This window comes from Arvicanthis niloticus, chromosome 8, assembly GCF_011762505.2.
Source record: "Arvicanthis niloticus isolate mArvNil1 chromosome 8, mArvNil1.pat.X, whole genome shotgun sequence".
Classification (NCBI taxonomy): domain Eukaryota; kingdom Metazoa; phylum Chordata; class Mammalia; order Rodentia; family Muridae; genus Arvicanthis; species Arvicanthis niloticus.
In genome coordinates, this window is record NC_047665.1 from 38,546,790 (window position 1) to 38,561,995 (window position 15,206).

The following is a 15,206-nucleotide window of genomic DNA, read 5'->3' on the forward strand; positions in this document are numbered from 1 at the left end:
CAATTCTCAAAACAGACACAACTGATCTCTTCTGTATACTCCAAAGAGAATGGATTATTGTTGCTAGCATGTATGTCTTCAAAGATGCTGAGTTAAACAATGTGATGACTATAATGATGTTGATGGTTTTATCATCCCACAGTTCTATAGATCAAGACTCTGCCTAAGTGTCTCAGTTATAACTGAGTGTTGTCTGTACATGTTCCATCAGGAGACTCCTTCTCTTCCCAGCTTTCAAGTTTCATCTCTTCCTTAGGTATAGCCCTCTTCCACCATCTTCAAATCCAGCAATGAAAGATTGGTTCCTTCTCACATCTCTCTAAATCACCTGCCAGCGAATTACTTTGGATAATATCAGGGAGAGGGTCTTCATTCTTACTGACTCATTTGATTATATATGGGCTGGCCTGGGTAAATCCAGGCAATGTCTCTGTGGTGATTTGAGTGAGGAATGTCCCACCTTAGTCTCTGGTACTTTGAAGACTTGGTTTCCAGTTGGCAGAGCTGTTTGCAGAGGTGGTCCTTCTCAGAGGGTCAGCTTTGAGACTTAGTGACCCACCCTGCTTGCAGATTCTCTGCTTGCTGCTTGCGGTTGGGATTCCTCAGCTTCTTGTTCTTGCAGCCATGGCAGAGGCTTGCCTTCCAGCCTCCCACCATCTTGGCCTCTTAGCCCTGTGGAACCCAAAGCTAAATTAAACTCTCTTCCTGATTCTGTGACCTTAACATACCTATAAAGTCATGCATGGCAATTCCTCACAGGTTCCAAAACTTCAGACAGAAGGATCTTTGGAAGGGGCTTGTACAATGTGTAAAAGAGGAAATTTTGTTTTTCTCATTTTCCTTCTTCCTAGACTGATGTGTTGTTAGAATTTGAAAACTCTGTTTTGCAAGAAATTCCAAGAAGGTCAAGTAATATTTATTACAATGCAGCCTGAAAAGTGTCCAATTTCAGGTCAGATGACTGCATTATAAGAAAATCTAACAGGCCTCAAAGCAGAGACATCTGGAAGACAGGAATTATAATTATAGGTTAGAGATTTAACAGAACACCTGTTTTGTCTGCTCGTTGGAGCTACTTTTAGAGAAACACTGTTTTCCTGAGGGTGGACGAAGGGCAGGAGGAATATTAGCTCAGCAGCACCACACCTGGTTGCTGCCACGCCCCTCCTCCTCCCCGCTCCCCCGCCGCGCTCCGGTCCCTCAAGGCATAGGTGTTTTTTTTTTTTTTTTTTATCCTTTATCATTTTTGACCATCAGCGGTTTTTTCATAGCAGATTACCCTGATGTCGTTGTGGAAGCATGGCTAGTCATTTTGTTTTTCTCTGAAGTTTGAGGAATTCCGAGGCTACAATTGAAATAGATAGAAGTGCAATGCAAGGAGTGCAACTAACTCTTACTTGAAGACTGCTTCTCGGGGTCAGATCTCTTTTGGACCACTCCTACAGGTTCCTTGGGTGTCATGTCCTCCTTAGGAACTCAGAAGCTTTGCAGTCCCCCCCCCCCCCCACTCACCCCCAGATAGCTCCACCTGACCCTCAAGCCAATGTCCTCGCAGTCTGAATTTTCCCTATTCTCGCCGCCCTTCAAAGCATTCGTATCTTGCTTCTCTGCAGCACTAGCAGGTCTGTGGTTCCATTAGGGGACAATTCAATTCACTAACCTCCAAAACGCCTCTGTCCTCTATGGCTCTGAGCTCAAATAAAGATGAGCATAGAAAGATATTTGGGCTGGTCTACAAAGTGAGTTCCAGGACAGCCAGAGCTACACAGAGAAACCCTGTCTCGAAAAACCAAAAAAAGAAGGAAGGGAGGGAGGGAGGGAGGGAGGGAGGGAGGGAGGGAGAGAGAGAGAGAGAGAGAGAGAGAGAGAGAGAGAGAGAGAGAGAGAGAGAGAGAAAATAGATAAATATTTGGGAAGGTAGTTTTCGGTCAGTAAGAGTCCTAAAGTTGTGAAGCTAATTTCAGGAATGTGTTGACCTGTTAGCAAAAACTGCCTTCTCTGAGGTTCGAACTCAGGACCTTCAGATTATGAGACTGACGCGCTGCCTACTGCGCTAAGAAGGCTACAAAGTCCCATTTCTTCCTTTATCTCACAGGTACTTTACAGGAAGTATTCACTATCTTCTGTCCTAGTACTGCCTCTTGACTGCAACTGGGAACTCTTGCATTTTGAGGTGTTTGTTTTGTTTGGAGGCGGGATATTTCCAAGATAGTCAACACAGGTACTTTTGAAGAGCCTCACAAGTCTCAAAAACAAGATGTAGGTCTTAACAAGAGTATCTAGTCTCTGCTACTTCTTGTGATCTTACTTTGTTACTTCATTGTTGTCTATCTTTTTTTTCTCTCTGAGTCAACCCTACCCTGTTGGAACAGTGCCTATCACAGAATACTTAAAAATATAAACAGCTCACACCAGTCCTGGAAGAGGTATGCAGGGCAGCTGATGCAAATTTTCAGATCCAATCATGTTCTTTGAAAATTTTCCTCAAAATGCCACAATTGATATTAGCACATTATATTGATATTAGCACATTATATTGATATTAGCACATTATATTGATATTAGCACATTATATTGATATTAGCACATTATATTGATATTAGCACATTATATTGATATTAGCACATTATATTGATATTAGCACATTATGTTGATATTGTGTTTTTTGTTTGTTTTGTTTCTTTTTTTCCATCTCTATGACCACCAAACCTATTAAGGATTTTATTGACATTATTTCTCTCAATCTATTTTTCATAAGCCTATATATCATTATTTCTATCTTACTGATAAAACCAAGGCTCCGTAGAACTAATCACACAGTGATTATTAACAAAGACAACACTGGGCAGTGGAGATGCAAGCTTTTAATCCCAGCACTTGGGAGGCAGAAGCAGGTGGATTTCTGAGTTCAAAGCAGGACTAAGGACTCAGCTTTCATTTTTTTTTCTTTGAGAATTTCATACATGTTGTTCTAGGTAGGGTTATCATTGCTGTGATAAAACACCATGACCAAAGCAACTTTGGAAGAAAGCGTTAGTTTGACTTATGCTTCCACAGCACTGTTCATCACCAAAGGAAGTCAGGACAGGAACTCAAGTAGGGCAGAAACCTGAAGGTAGGAGCTGATGCAGAGGCCATGGGGAAGCGTTGCTTACTAGCTTGCTTCCCATGGTTTGCTCAGCCTGCTTTCTTAAAGAACCCAAAACCATCTGCACAGTGGTGACCTCCCTCCCCCAACACACTCTGTGGGCTGGGGTCTCCCCTATTGATCACTAATTAAGAAAATGCCCGTAGAGGCTTGCCTACATCAGATCTTATGTAGAAATTTCTCACCTGAGGCTCCTTCTTCTCCAAGGACTCTAGCTTGTGTTAAATTGACACAAACCAGGCAGCATACAGGCGTACAACGTATCTTCATCATTTTCCCCTCTCACTCCTTTCCTGCTCACCTGCCCCTGCAACATATCTCACTACAAGTTTCATGTGTTCCTGCAGGCAACACTTTATAGTCTTCTTTCTCTAGAAATTTCTGTTCCTTTATTAGCATAGATCTGAAAGGCCACCCAGAGCAAAGAAAACCAGCAGCTCCACGCTGTCTGATCTAGAGGCACTTATCTCTTCACCCTACCCTGCCTCCGCTTCTCTTGTGTTTACTGAGCCTTATACTCTGCTTCATCCTCCTTGCAGTCTATCTCAGTATTCAAGTGCCAAAGGAGTAGAGGAGGTGTAGAGCTCAGAGAGGTTCCACGTCTGTTTCTCACCCAAGCAGGACTCGGGTTTAATACCGAAGCATGGTTATGTTCTCTGAGCATAGCTGGCAACAGGATGGGGATTTTGTTTAAGATCTGTGGCATGACAAGGCCAGTCTACTCTACATAGTGAGCTCCAGGACAGCCAAGACTGAGAGAGACCTGACTCAATCAAAACAGAATAAAATAAAACAAACAAATAAAAAAAGATTTGCAGAAGAAAGAAATTGGAGCCAGGTAATTTAGAAATCTTTAAGAAGAGTGCAGTTTCATAAAAAGAGTGGACAGAGACAGGGGTCTGAAAAACCCTTATCTAAGAAAGAAATGTCACTATGAAAGAGTAGAAGAGCATTGTCCTCTGAGTGACTGATGGGAACAGACATTAGCAAGTGCCTTCCATAAAACTGGAAGTACCTGGGGAGTGAGGCTTGAGGACTTTGGGTTATGAGGCTGTCTGCTAAGAATGGGAAAGAATGATTGTATGGACTCATGGAAGTAATAGAGTGTGTCTTCTTTTATGAGTCACATCCCACACTTGAGAGGAGTTGAGTCAATTGCATGAGATGGAATGGGGAAAGACACAGATGGTAAGAGCAGGGGCAGGGCAGGGACCTGAAGACAGCCAGCCCTTAGGAATCCAAGACCCTCTGTACCACGCTGGCTGTGCTCCAGATAAGTGAGCTAAGTCACATGTCTGGTGATTAATCCAGAATCTCACCCAGTTTCTTTAAACAGGGAATGATGTTATAATTGAATTACATTGTAGAGGTGGTTAAGAGTATATACTTGCAAAGGAACAGAGTTTGGTTCCCAGCACCTAGTCAGGGCAACCCAATATCTTCTTATCTTCTTAGGCATTTGCACTCACGTGAACTCAAATACACAGAGCATCTATAAAAATTTAAATGAGCAAAATAATTTACACACATATTAAATTATATTGCTCATGTACATATAGATATACAAAATATATATCAAAAAAAGCAAACAAAATTTGTGTCTATGTGTGTGTGTGTGTTCAAAAGAGTAATTACCTAAATGACATTTACATACTCAGGTTTAGAATTCTTTAGGGACTCAGTAAAAAGTAAGTATTTTGTCAGGAAGCCAGACTTCAACCTGTGAATATAAGGTGGGAAATGGCTTGGGAATTGAGTCAAGGGGTGTCATTGATGAAGTGTGCCTGTGACAACCTTTTGCCTTATTCATATCCACAAGCTCTGCTCAGGGAGCTTAGGGAAAGTATTCTTTCAGATTACCTGAGTGTGGGCCAGGTATCCAGAAGGAGGATGAGCAGGATATCATCTGAGAAGAGGGTGGGTCAGAGAGCCAGACTTGTAACTCTGCTCATCAGACACACTCTCACTTAGGAAGGTGCAAGTCATTCTATAAATCCAAGTTTGAGCTTCAAAATAAAAACAAAAGAAAAAAAATTTAAAAAATCTGGTGTGGTGGCTGTGTTTGTAGTCCTTACTCTAGAGCGGCAGAGACAGGAGGGTGCTTGGAGCTTTCTGGACTAGTCTAGACTACTCAGCATGTTACAGGCCAAAGAAATACTGTCACCAAACCAAAACCAAAATACCCAATGGGAGACTTAAGAAGGGAATGTAGTTCCCTGGTCTTGATATGTATATATAAACAGATTTTTAAATTTTTGTTTGTTTATTTGTTTTTTTTTTTGTTTTTTTGTTTTTTTTTTTTTGAGACAGGGTTTCTTTTTGTAGCCCTGGCTGTCCTGGAGTTCCCTCTCTAGACATGGCTGATCCCAAACTCAGAAATTTGCTTGCCTCTTCCTACCAAGTGCCAGGATTAACAGCATGCACCTCCTCTCCCCCAGCTTTTATTTATATTTTAATATAAAATGTATATATGTATGTATGTATGTATGTATGTACATACGTACGTATGTATGTGTGACGTTTGTTTTCTTTTTTAACCAGCGAATACGCCCCAGGGCACTTGAAGATACTTACCAGAGAACAATGCCCATTGGAAGCCTAGGGCTCTAACAGGGCTCCAGACCTCAGCAGGCCCCCAGACTGTAGCACAACAGACTCCATGATGAAAGTACCATTCAGGCCACAATCTCAACTGTAGACAGCACCATCTGCTAAAACAAAAACAAAGACCTAATCAATCAAAGTCCATACTTCTGGGAAGATCTCTAAAATGTTGCTTTTGAGCCTCTGTAGTTCTGCTTCTGGCTGGTTTTGTGAACTGAAGTATGTCAACCAAGGACACGGTTTTTGTGCTTAAAAGCTCACCATGTGAAAGGTTCGGTGCTACACTTGGATCCTGAAACTCATTGTAGTCCCTGCCGCCTAATGACGGCTTTCTGTTGGCTGAAATCCATTTCCGAGAAGTCTTCTCTGGTGAATTCCCTATGACATAGCTGGAGAGGGAAAGACATAAAGAGCAGGATCTCTTTCCTCTCATTCTAGGTCAGTGAATGAAATGTCCATTTCCCCGTATCTCCCAAAGAAATTAACTATTCTGCTGAAATGTAATCAAGCTCGCTGTGCGGAAGTCTTCTGTGCACACTCGGCAGAGGCTCAGTAGTTTTGATAATCGAGTCGGAGACGCAATTCAAAGGGATTGTAGTTACGAGAATTTCCTGGGTTAACCTCAGAGAAGGTTTTGTAAGCTGCGCGCTCACGGGTTTTCTAACCCTGGACAGTTACTAAATCAATATTCCTGACAGGGCCTTGGTGAAATGACCCAGCAGAGCTTGTGGACCAGCCGTCGGAGACAGCCTGGTGGTAAAAAGCAGCTTTAAGTTTAGAGTGGTGCAGTGGCTTGTGACGTTTCTAGGAACTGTGCCTCACGCTTCACGCGGCGTGCTTTTTTCGAATCCTCCTTTGTTCGTGTCTATTTTTGTGGTTGTTGTCACAGCAAGGTCACCAGTTAGGGAACTGGAGCTCTGAAGGTCCCTGGAGACCAACGGTGTTTTTTTTTTTTTTTTTTTTTACCAAAGAACGGAAGAACAGCGTCTTTTCAACGAAGAACAAACGTCTGGGGAGGTGGAGGCCGATGCACTGCGTTGGCCTCCTCAGTTACAGTCTTGGAGGTTGCGAGCGACTTCGGAGTCACAGATATTCGTTGTCACCAAAGCTCTTTGTCTTAACGACGAGGGTCTTCTGTCTTAGACGACAGGATGAGGAGACTTCAAGCTGGATCACTATGCCCTGGTAGATAAAGGGAAAACGGGCATCGGGTCCTGGAGTGGTCAGCGCTGGCTCCGTCCGACCCCGTGTGAGTCACCTTGGGTTTGTCCCTTTTGTCGCCGAGGCTCTGGATATGCTCAGACAGTAAGTGCCCGAGGTATTTCCTGGGTGACCTGAAAATACTCATTTCAGAGTCTCAAGTTCTTCATTCCTTCACTACTTCATTGAAGGAGGACGGAATGAGCACGGATAACCCCACTGCGTTATTCAAATGTTTTTGGTGAATGGATTCCGAAATTCGGTAAAATTGGATAAAATTCAGTAAAAATCAAATTGTCACTTAGGGGCAACTAGGAGAACTGTGCGGCAGACGAACTCCGTCGTGGCTAGAGAGCGGCTTGCCGTCTGTGTGATTACTGAGCAAGTAGGTTGTGCTGTAACCAACTCTGGGTTCCACAAACTGGTCAGGAATCATTGTAACGAGATGTTTGTTGCTTTCTTACAGAATTTTCTTTATGCTCATAGAGACGTTCTAGTTAGAGCAACACGAGGTTCGTGATTTTTTTCGCTTCAAGAAAATCTTGAAAATCGAAGTAAAGAAATTCAAGAAAATTTATCAACTGACAAGTATGTTACACATCTATAGGGGTAGATAGGAAGATCTCTTCCAGTTGGCCGGTTAGCTCAGTTGGTTAGAGCGTGGTGCTAATAACGCCAAGGTCGCGGGTTCGATCCCCGTACGGGCCACGTAAATACTTTTAGCTACTGTGCTTTGCCTTCAAACTAAAAGATGAAGTGAATGTGGCGGTATAGATCTATCTACTCTGTATAACTGTGTAAGTAAGGCATACTATTTTTAATGTGTTTCCTTTTTATTGCCCTATTCCATCTAGCTGCGTTTTTATTTTGTGGGTTAGCGTTCTGGAAGCACACTTCGTAGAAAACCAGAAAGAATCAATCTGGAAACTGAAAGCCGTGGGCAACAGCAGTGAGTACCTGGGTCTTCTTGTCACGTTCCCGCCTCCTCTCCAATCACACTGACTTCACCAGCTGACTTCCTGCAAAGCTGTGTAGATTAGAAGGCTAGGTAATGCTCCCAGAAAAACGCAGTCCTGACCTCTGGCTGACCCTTCGTCTCTGCCTGCTGTTATTCTAGAGACACTGAACTGAGGAATGTTGGGTTCAGAACTTCAAGCCCGTCATCAATGTCCAACTGCTTAGTGAGGTCCAAAGCATCTTGCAGCCAAGATCTTTCCTGACAGTTTTGTGAACCTGGGCTTTGTCCCTCCCAGCATTCCCAGGGAGCCCAGCAGAGGTCTGTGTTGTGGCATTTACAGGGATCCTTTTAGTGAGCTTCCCCTTCACATTATAGAAAGTAAATAGCTAGCTGTACCCTAATGGTCACTGTCCTTGGTCCCTTGTTCCTGATGGCTAGCAAAGCATGCCTGCTGCTTCATTCTTTCAGAAAAAAACAAAACAAAACAAACAAACAAACATCATCATCATCATCATCATCATCATCATCATCATCAACAACAACAACAACAAAAAAACCAACTGTCGATAATCTTATTTCAAATTCCGGAACAGAAGAAAAATCTGTCCAGGATCTGGATAGTTCACAGAGGATGTCCCGGGTCAGATTGTCTATTCAGGCGCCATGGAACCAAGGGTTTCCACTCAGGTTTTTCCAGCTGCCCTGGTGGAGGTGTCCTTTGTGGGTTTAATGGTTGTTTTTCACACTAGGAACGTCAGCAGGGAGCATTCTCAGTCAAAGCCTCTGGCAGGAGGCAGGGCAGACATTCCACACTGCCTTCTGAAGGTAAAGACAAAAGGGGTTATTGCAGGGGAGTGGCACCTGTGCAAAACTCAGGGAAGAAAGGGGAATGGAAGAGCTGAGACAGTTGGAGACACCTGCAGGAGAATGTTGTAGATGCCAGAGAGCTTTTGAGGGAACCCAGGCAAATGGCTCAAATGGTCTTAGCAAAGCGATTCTCAGTTTTTCTCAGAGCTTAGAAATGAGAAACTTAGACGAGTGGGGAGGGGCCACAGCCCTCTGGCCAAGTGGAGGTTTGTCCACATTGATGATAATGGTGGTAGTAGAGGTGTGTGGGACGCCCCCTGCCTTCGAGGTGCAGCACTCCACTCACGCGGTACCTGTGAGCAAAAGGTGGAGGAAGAAAAGGAAGATTGCAGAGAAGCACTGAAGTGCTCACAGGGCAGCACGATATGGAGAATTAAGGAAGAAGTCCTAAACCTGGTGGCACAGAAGAGGTTCTGAGCCAGTGTCTATAGAGTGAAAGAACACATATAGACACTCACAAACTTTTGTGAAACGCACAGACTAAGGAGTACATGCTATGTGTCTGAGAGACTGGCAAGTGAGTGTGTGCCGAAGGGAGCAAGAGCATAAGGCTGTTTAAAGCCTGCAATTTCCAAAATTGGAAAGGCAGATTGTCAGACTGGGGACGTGCTGTGAAAAGAAATGGAGGATGTGGGCATCGATCCCACTACCTCTCGCATGCTAAGCGAGCGCTCTACCATTTGAGCTAATCCCCCACCACACAAGAAGATGTTTTTTTCTTTTGTACTTTCTTTTATGCTAAGAGTGTCCACTGGTCATCAGAGAGGTACCTGGTATAACTAGGGTGCAGGAAAGCATGATAGTGAAGGCTGAAACCGTGGAGTTGAGATTGTTTCACCTCCCCAAAAGGGTAAGGAGTGAGCTGAGAATCTGAAACCACAAGAGGAAGTGAGAAGAAAAGTAATGTTGTTTCCGCCCGGTTTCGAACCGGGGACCTCTCGCGTGTGAGGCGAGCGTGATAACCACTACACTACGGAAACCCCCCACAGCTGCCATTCTATCACTTTACCATCCAAGACACCATAAATTTGCTACAATGTTATCTGGACGCCTTTACAGTGAGAATTGCAATGCAACCAAACCAAAGATTAAAAAGCCACAGTGGAGAGGCGACATCCTGTACAGGGAAGGATTGAAAGTTGTGTCTTCCACGGCGCGAGTAAAAGAGCTCAGCGGAGAAGCTTGTTGTAGGAGTGGAGACTCATCAGTGCCTCTCAGGGAAATCTGTAACGTGTCAAACACAGAGAAAGAAGGAGGATGGAAGGGCCTGATCAACTGGAGACACCTCGAGGAGAACGCTGTAGATGCCAAAGAGCTTTTGAGCGACGCTCCGCAGGTGCCTCAAATAGTCACAGCATCATGTTAAGGGAAGATGCTCAATCTGTCACCGCGCTTAGAAATGGAAAATTGAGACTAGTAGGGAGGGGGTAGGTTCCACTCAAGCCGAATGGGGTTTTTGTCCTCACCATGCTGGCGGCAGTGGTGCAGGGTAGCTCCCTGCCAGTGAGGCGAAGAAAAACCTCCTACCATGGCGGTGGAATGTGTAAAAGATGAACGAGTATGGGGAACATTCCAGAATGGCGGGCAGAGCAGCTCAGTTTAAGGGGAAGAGGGGGCTCTAAGATGGTCTCACAGAAAAGGTTCAGACTTTTGTAAATGCTTAGAAGCATTGTTTAAATGCACAGATCAATGTATGCGCGATGTAGATGGAGGAATTCTGAAGAGACTGGGACTAATCCTTCTGGGAATTATCCTTCAGTGAATGCGTTATGCTTCAGTGAATGTGAAGGAGAGAGTGTCTCAGAAGACAGTGATCCGTTATGGTAACCAAGCAAATGTCTCAGAACACCTTAATTCCATTACTGTGGCCACGTGCCCAGTGGAGGGAAGGCTCTGTGGCTCTGTTTTCAATTTCTAAAGAAACCGTTAAGCTAGAGCACCAGCTGCTCTTTCAGAGGCCCTGACTTTGAATTCTAGCACCACAGGGGAGCTCGTAAACCAGTTCAGCTTCAGTACTACGGCATCTATTGCCCTCTTCTGGCCTCTACTGGACACTGCATGTAAATACCCATACACGTAAGAACCACTAGACTTTCCTGTGGATCCACTCAGCTTTGCCTTCCTTTGTGTCAGCCAATGACACACAGAAACCCTTTTTACCAGGGATTCCCAGTGACCATACTGAGCTGAAACCCAGGAGCCTGTCCTCCTTACCCCACCTTCATCCCTGGGGACTTGGCCGCTTGGTGGGGCTCTAGGATCCCCTTAGCTCTTTCCCACAGCCCCCTCTGAGCCTTCCTCAAAGCTCACTCCATTCCTTTGTGTCAGTTATCGATCAGAAATGCTTTCTACCATGAACCTCCAGAAGTCACACTGAGTTGGGACAAAGCTGGGCTATTTCACTATCCTTCCTGCCCTCCATTCTGATCTCTCCAGACCTACCCTTAGTCCTGTAGCATCTTGCATGCCGTAGCCCCTCCTCCCACCCCGCCGCCACCCAGTGGGGACCGGGTCAAGCCGGGTCCACTAGCTCTTCCCACTGCCCCTCCGATTCTTTCCTCAGAGCCCATCTCCATTCCTTTGTGTCACCCAGCAAGCTATAGGAGCCCTCTCTACCAGGAACCCCACAGCCACCACACTTGCCAAAGAACCAGAGTGAGTGACAGTAACCAAAGAACAGAATACCCACCCAATAAGGACAGGAACACATATCTACACCAAGAAACACCTCAAGTATTTTAAGTTCTCTACCAGATGAACAGGCAAGACAATAAGCCTTCCTGAGAAGCCAGTAACCCTATTGCAATAGACCTTGAGAAATACAATATATGCAAAAGAGCATAATACAAGAACTTTGAAAGAGTAATTATGAATGAATTTAAGGACATTCACCTTTAAAAAGATAAGAAAAATGCCTAACTGTAAAGTGTAAAAACACAATTGAATGAATGTGGTAGTTTGAATGGAAGCGACCCCTAAAAGCTCATAAGGAGTGGCATTATTTGAAAGGAGTAGGACGTGTGTCCTTGTTGGAGTAGGTGTGGCCTTATTGGAGGAAATGTGTCACTGAAGGTGGGCTTTGAGGTGTCAGAAGCACAAGCCAGGCTGAATCCCCACACTTTTTTCTTGCTGCTGCTTGCTGATCCAAAAGTAGAACTCTCAGCTCCTCCAGCACCACGTCTGCCTGAGTGTTCCCATGCTTCCCCTCATCCTGATAATGAACAAAACCTCTGAACTGCAACCCACCTCTAACTACTTTCCTTTATAAGAGTTGTCATGGCCATGGTGTCTCTTTACAGCAATAGAAACCCTAAGACAACGAGATAAGAACAACATTTTAAGACAAGAAAGTAGAAATAGAATCACTAAAGAAAATCCAAACTGAACTAAAACTGGAAATTAAAAAAGGTAAGCCGTATCAACAGTTTACGAGAGAATCAAGAGAGAATTTTAAAACAAGGTAGAATAAATTGCTTAGTCAAAGAAAATGTTAATACTAAAAACATCTAGTTAAAAAAATCCAGGACATCTGATCAAAGGCTGACAAAGTTTTTTTTTTTTTTAAACAAAATCATAGAAAAAAATTTTCAGATCTAAAGAAAGAGGTGCCTGTCCAAGTAGAAGTAGGTCACAGTATACCCAATAGTCAGGACCAGAAAAGAAATCCCCCAGACTCATAATTTATTCAAAACTTTAAATATGTTGAATAAAGAAACAATGTTTAAAATAAAGGCATGCTCCTTAGAATATCACCTGATTTCTCTGTGGACACTGTCAAAGCCAGTTGGGCCTGGACAGATGATATGTAATGCTAGAGAGACTACAAATGCCAGCCCAGACTACTATACCCAGCAAAACTGTCAGTCACAACCAACAAGGAAAGAACAACATTCCACACACACATAAAAAAATAAATAATTTCTGTCTACCAATTCAACTCTACAGAAAACATTACAGGACAAATTTCACTCTGATGAGATGAGCCACATCCAAATAGACACAGGAAACAAATAATAAAGGACAAACTGTAAATCAAAGGATAGGGGAAAAAAACTCAAGGCGCAAGAATTATCAGAAATCATTGATAACAGACTAACAGATTAGAAAACAGAATCCATTTTAAGATTAAAATTGGCACTTGCTATTTGCTGCGGTTTCTGCCTGTTTCAGATTCAGCCGCCTTGTTTCTTTGCCTTGCAAAGAATGGATTTCTTTGTCTGTGCTTGAAAAGGTGTTTGAGTATTCTGTGACTAATCTGGGGCCCAGAGGGGGACACCGCACAGTGAGTGCCCATCCTTTCAGATGGGTGCTTGCTCTGTTGAAAAATCTGAAAACTACAAAGAAGTAGGGAGTGCTGTTTCCGCCCGGTTTCGAACCGGGGACCTCTCGCGTGTGAGGCGAGCGTGATAACCACTACACTACGGAAACATACACAGGACCCCTTTCTATCACTTTGGTATTCAAGATGTGCACTGTATCCTTGTCCAAGTGTGATCCAGAAGTTACAGATCCACACTAACGGAGACCAACGCAAGGAAAGCAACCAAAGCAAAGACAAAAATCATAGTGGAGAGGCGAGATCCTGCTACAAAGAAGGATTAGATGAATAAATGTGACTTGGGCGGCGCGCAGAACGGAGAGAGCTCTTGGGAGGGAGAAGAGTAAGAATTCCTGTGTTGAGACGCAGCGGTGCACCTCAGGGGAATCCGGCGCACGTACAACTCAGTCAAGGAATGAGGTTGGAAGAGCCTGATCACCCGGAGACACCTCAAGGAGAACCTTATAACCTCTTGAGAGCTTTTGAGAGAAACTGGAAAGGTAGCTCAAATAGTCACAGCAACTTGTTAAGGAAAGATTCTCCCCACCCCGCCCTCCAACTTTCAACAGAGTTTAGAAATGGAAAACCGAGACTAGTGGGGAGGAAGCCACATCCCACTCAGGCCGAGTGGAGTTTCGTCCATGAAATGCTGAACTCCAGGCAGTGCTGTGCTATGGGAAGCTCCCGTGAGGCACAAAACAACCCTCCCATAGCACGGTTGAGTGAGCAAAGAGATGGAGAAAAAGAAAGATTCCAGAGAGGCAGGAAAGAGAACAAACAGCACAGAATGGTTTCAGAGGGAAAGCCTAAACCTAGTTACACAGAAGAGGTTCTGACTTAATGTCTGGCGAGTGAAAGGACAAATTGGAGACGCTTAGAAACGTTTGTCCAATACGTGATGTGGATGTAAAAAACTCTAGTTTATGCTTAGAGTGTCTGAGGAAAACCTAAGACTAAGAAGGTTAATTTTTATTCCCCAATTTAAATAAATGAGGTAAGATTATGAGCCTCTCTGTAACATAATAACTGGAGGATGTGGGCATCGATCCCACTACCTCTCACATGCTAAGCGAGCGCTCTACCATTTGAGCTAATCCCCCAACATGAAAGAAGAGTTTTTTTTCTTTTGTACTTTTTTTTTTTTTTTTATGTTAAGTGTCTCCACTGGTCTTCACACAGGTATCTGATATAGCTATTGAGCAGGAAAGCATGATAGTGAAGGCTGAAGCCGTGGAGCTGAGATTGTCCTAACTGCCCCAAAGTGTAGGGAATGAGCTGAGAATCTGAAACCACAAGAGAAAGTGAGAAAAACATTGTTTCCGCCCGGTTTCGAACCGGGGACCTCTCGCGTGTTAGGCGAGCGTGATGACCACTACACCACGGAAACACCCCATAACTGTGCGGTTTCCTACTTTCTCTTCTCCAAAGACATTCAAAACTTGCTTAGTAAATGACGGGGGGGTGGGGGGAGGGGGGATGGGGCGGGGGAGGATGATATTCTTTGTATATGTATGTTATCATGGGGTAGCTAAAACTCAAAGTAACTAAGGTGGCTGTCCCTCCCTAGCCGTTGGTGACCACACTCTATTGTATTACTGCCAAGTGAACAGTCAGATTGCACACTGTAAGTGAAGTCCTGTGGAATTTGTCCCTCTGTGGCTGATCTACCTCACTTAACACCATGTCTCCAGCTTCTTCATTCCAGTGACTGCAAGTGACAGAGCCTCTTTAGAAAGGGCGGAGTAGCTAACGTTCCATGTGAGTCTGCTGTGTTGTCATCTGTCCATTGATAGACAGTGGCTTGGTTTTGTATCTTGGTTATTAGGATTAATCCTGCTGCAAATGTGAAGGCACGAGTGTCTCAAAAAGACACTGAATGTTTCAGAACACCTTGATTCCACTACTCTGGCCATGTGAGGGGCAGGCTCTGTGGCTCTCTTCTCATTTTCTAAAGAAATTGTTCTGTTAAAGCTCTAGCTGATCTTCCAGAGGACCTGACTTTGATTCCCAGCACCCACAGATCATAATGTAGAGTACTAGAGAGCTAGTAAGAAAATTATTAGTCATGAAATTGGTCATGAAAACTTATCAATTCTTCTATAATGGGTGAT

At 44.0% G+C, this 15,206-nt stretch overlaps 6 non-coding genes across 6 annotated transcripts; 1 reads left to right on the forward strand and 5 right to left on the reverse strand.

The window, feature by feature from the left end:
• Window positions 1-1,990: 1,990 nt before the first annotated feature.
• Window positions 1,991-2,063, reverse strand: Trnam-cau (transfer RNA methionine (anticodon CAU)). The gene has a single exon. It is a non-coding gene; the product is annotated as a tRNA-Met (tRNA).
• Window positions 2,064-7,586: 5,523 nt separating this feature from the next.
• On the forward strand, window positions 7,587-7,660 carry Trnai-aau (transfer RNA isoleucine (anticodon AAU)). Its single transcript has one exon. It is a non-coding gene; the product is annotated as a tRNA-Ile (tRNA).
• Window positions 7,661-9,399: 1,739 nt separating this feature from the next.
• Window positions 9,400-9,472, reverse strand: Trnaa-agc (transfer RNA alanine (anticodon AGC)). Its single transcript has one exon. It is a non-coding gene; the product is annotated as a tRNA-Ala (tRNA).
• Window positions 9,473-9,684: 212 nt separating this feature from the next.
• Trnav-cac (transfer RNA valine (anticodon CAC)) lies at window positions 9,685-9,757 on the reverse strand. The gene has a single exon. It is a non-coding gene; the product is annotated as a tRNA-Val (tRNA).
• Window positions 9,758-13,132: 3,375 nt separating this feature from the next.
• Trnav-cac (transfer RNA valine (anticodon CAC)) lies at window positions 13,133-13,205 on the reverse strand. The gene has a single exon. It is a non-coding gene; the product is annotated as a tRNA-Val (tRNA).
• Window positions 13,206-14,409: 1,204 nt separating this feature from the next.
• Trnav-aac (transfer RNA valine (anticodon AAC)) lies at window positions 14,410-14,482 on the reverse strand. The gene has a single exon. It is a non-coding gene; the product is annotated as a tRNA-Val (tRNA).
• Window positions 14,483-15,206: the final 724 nt, after the last annotated feature.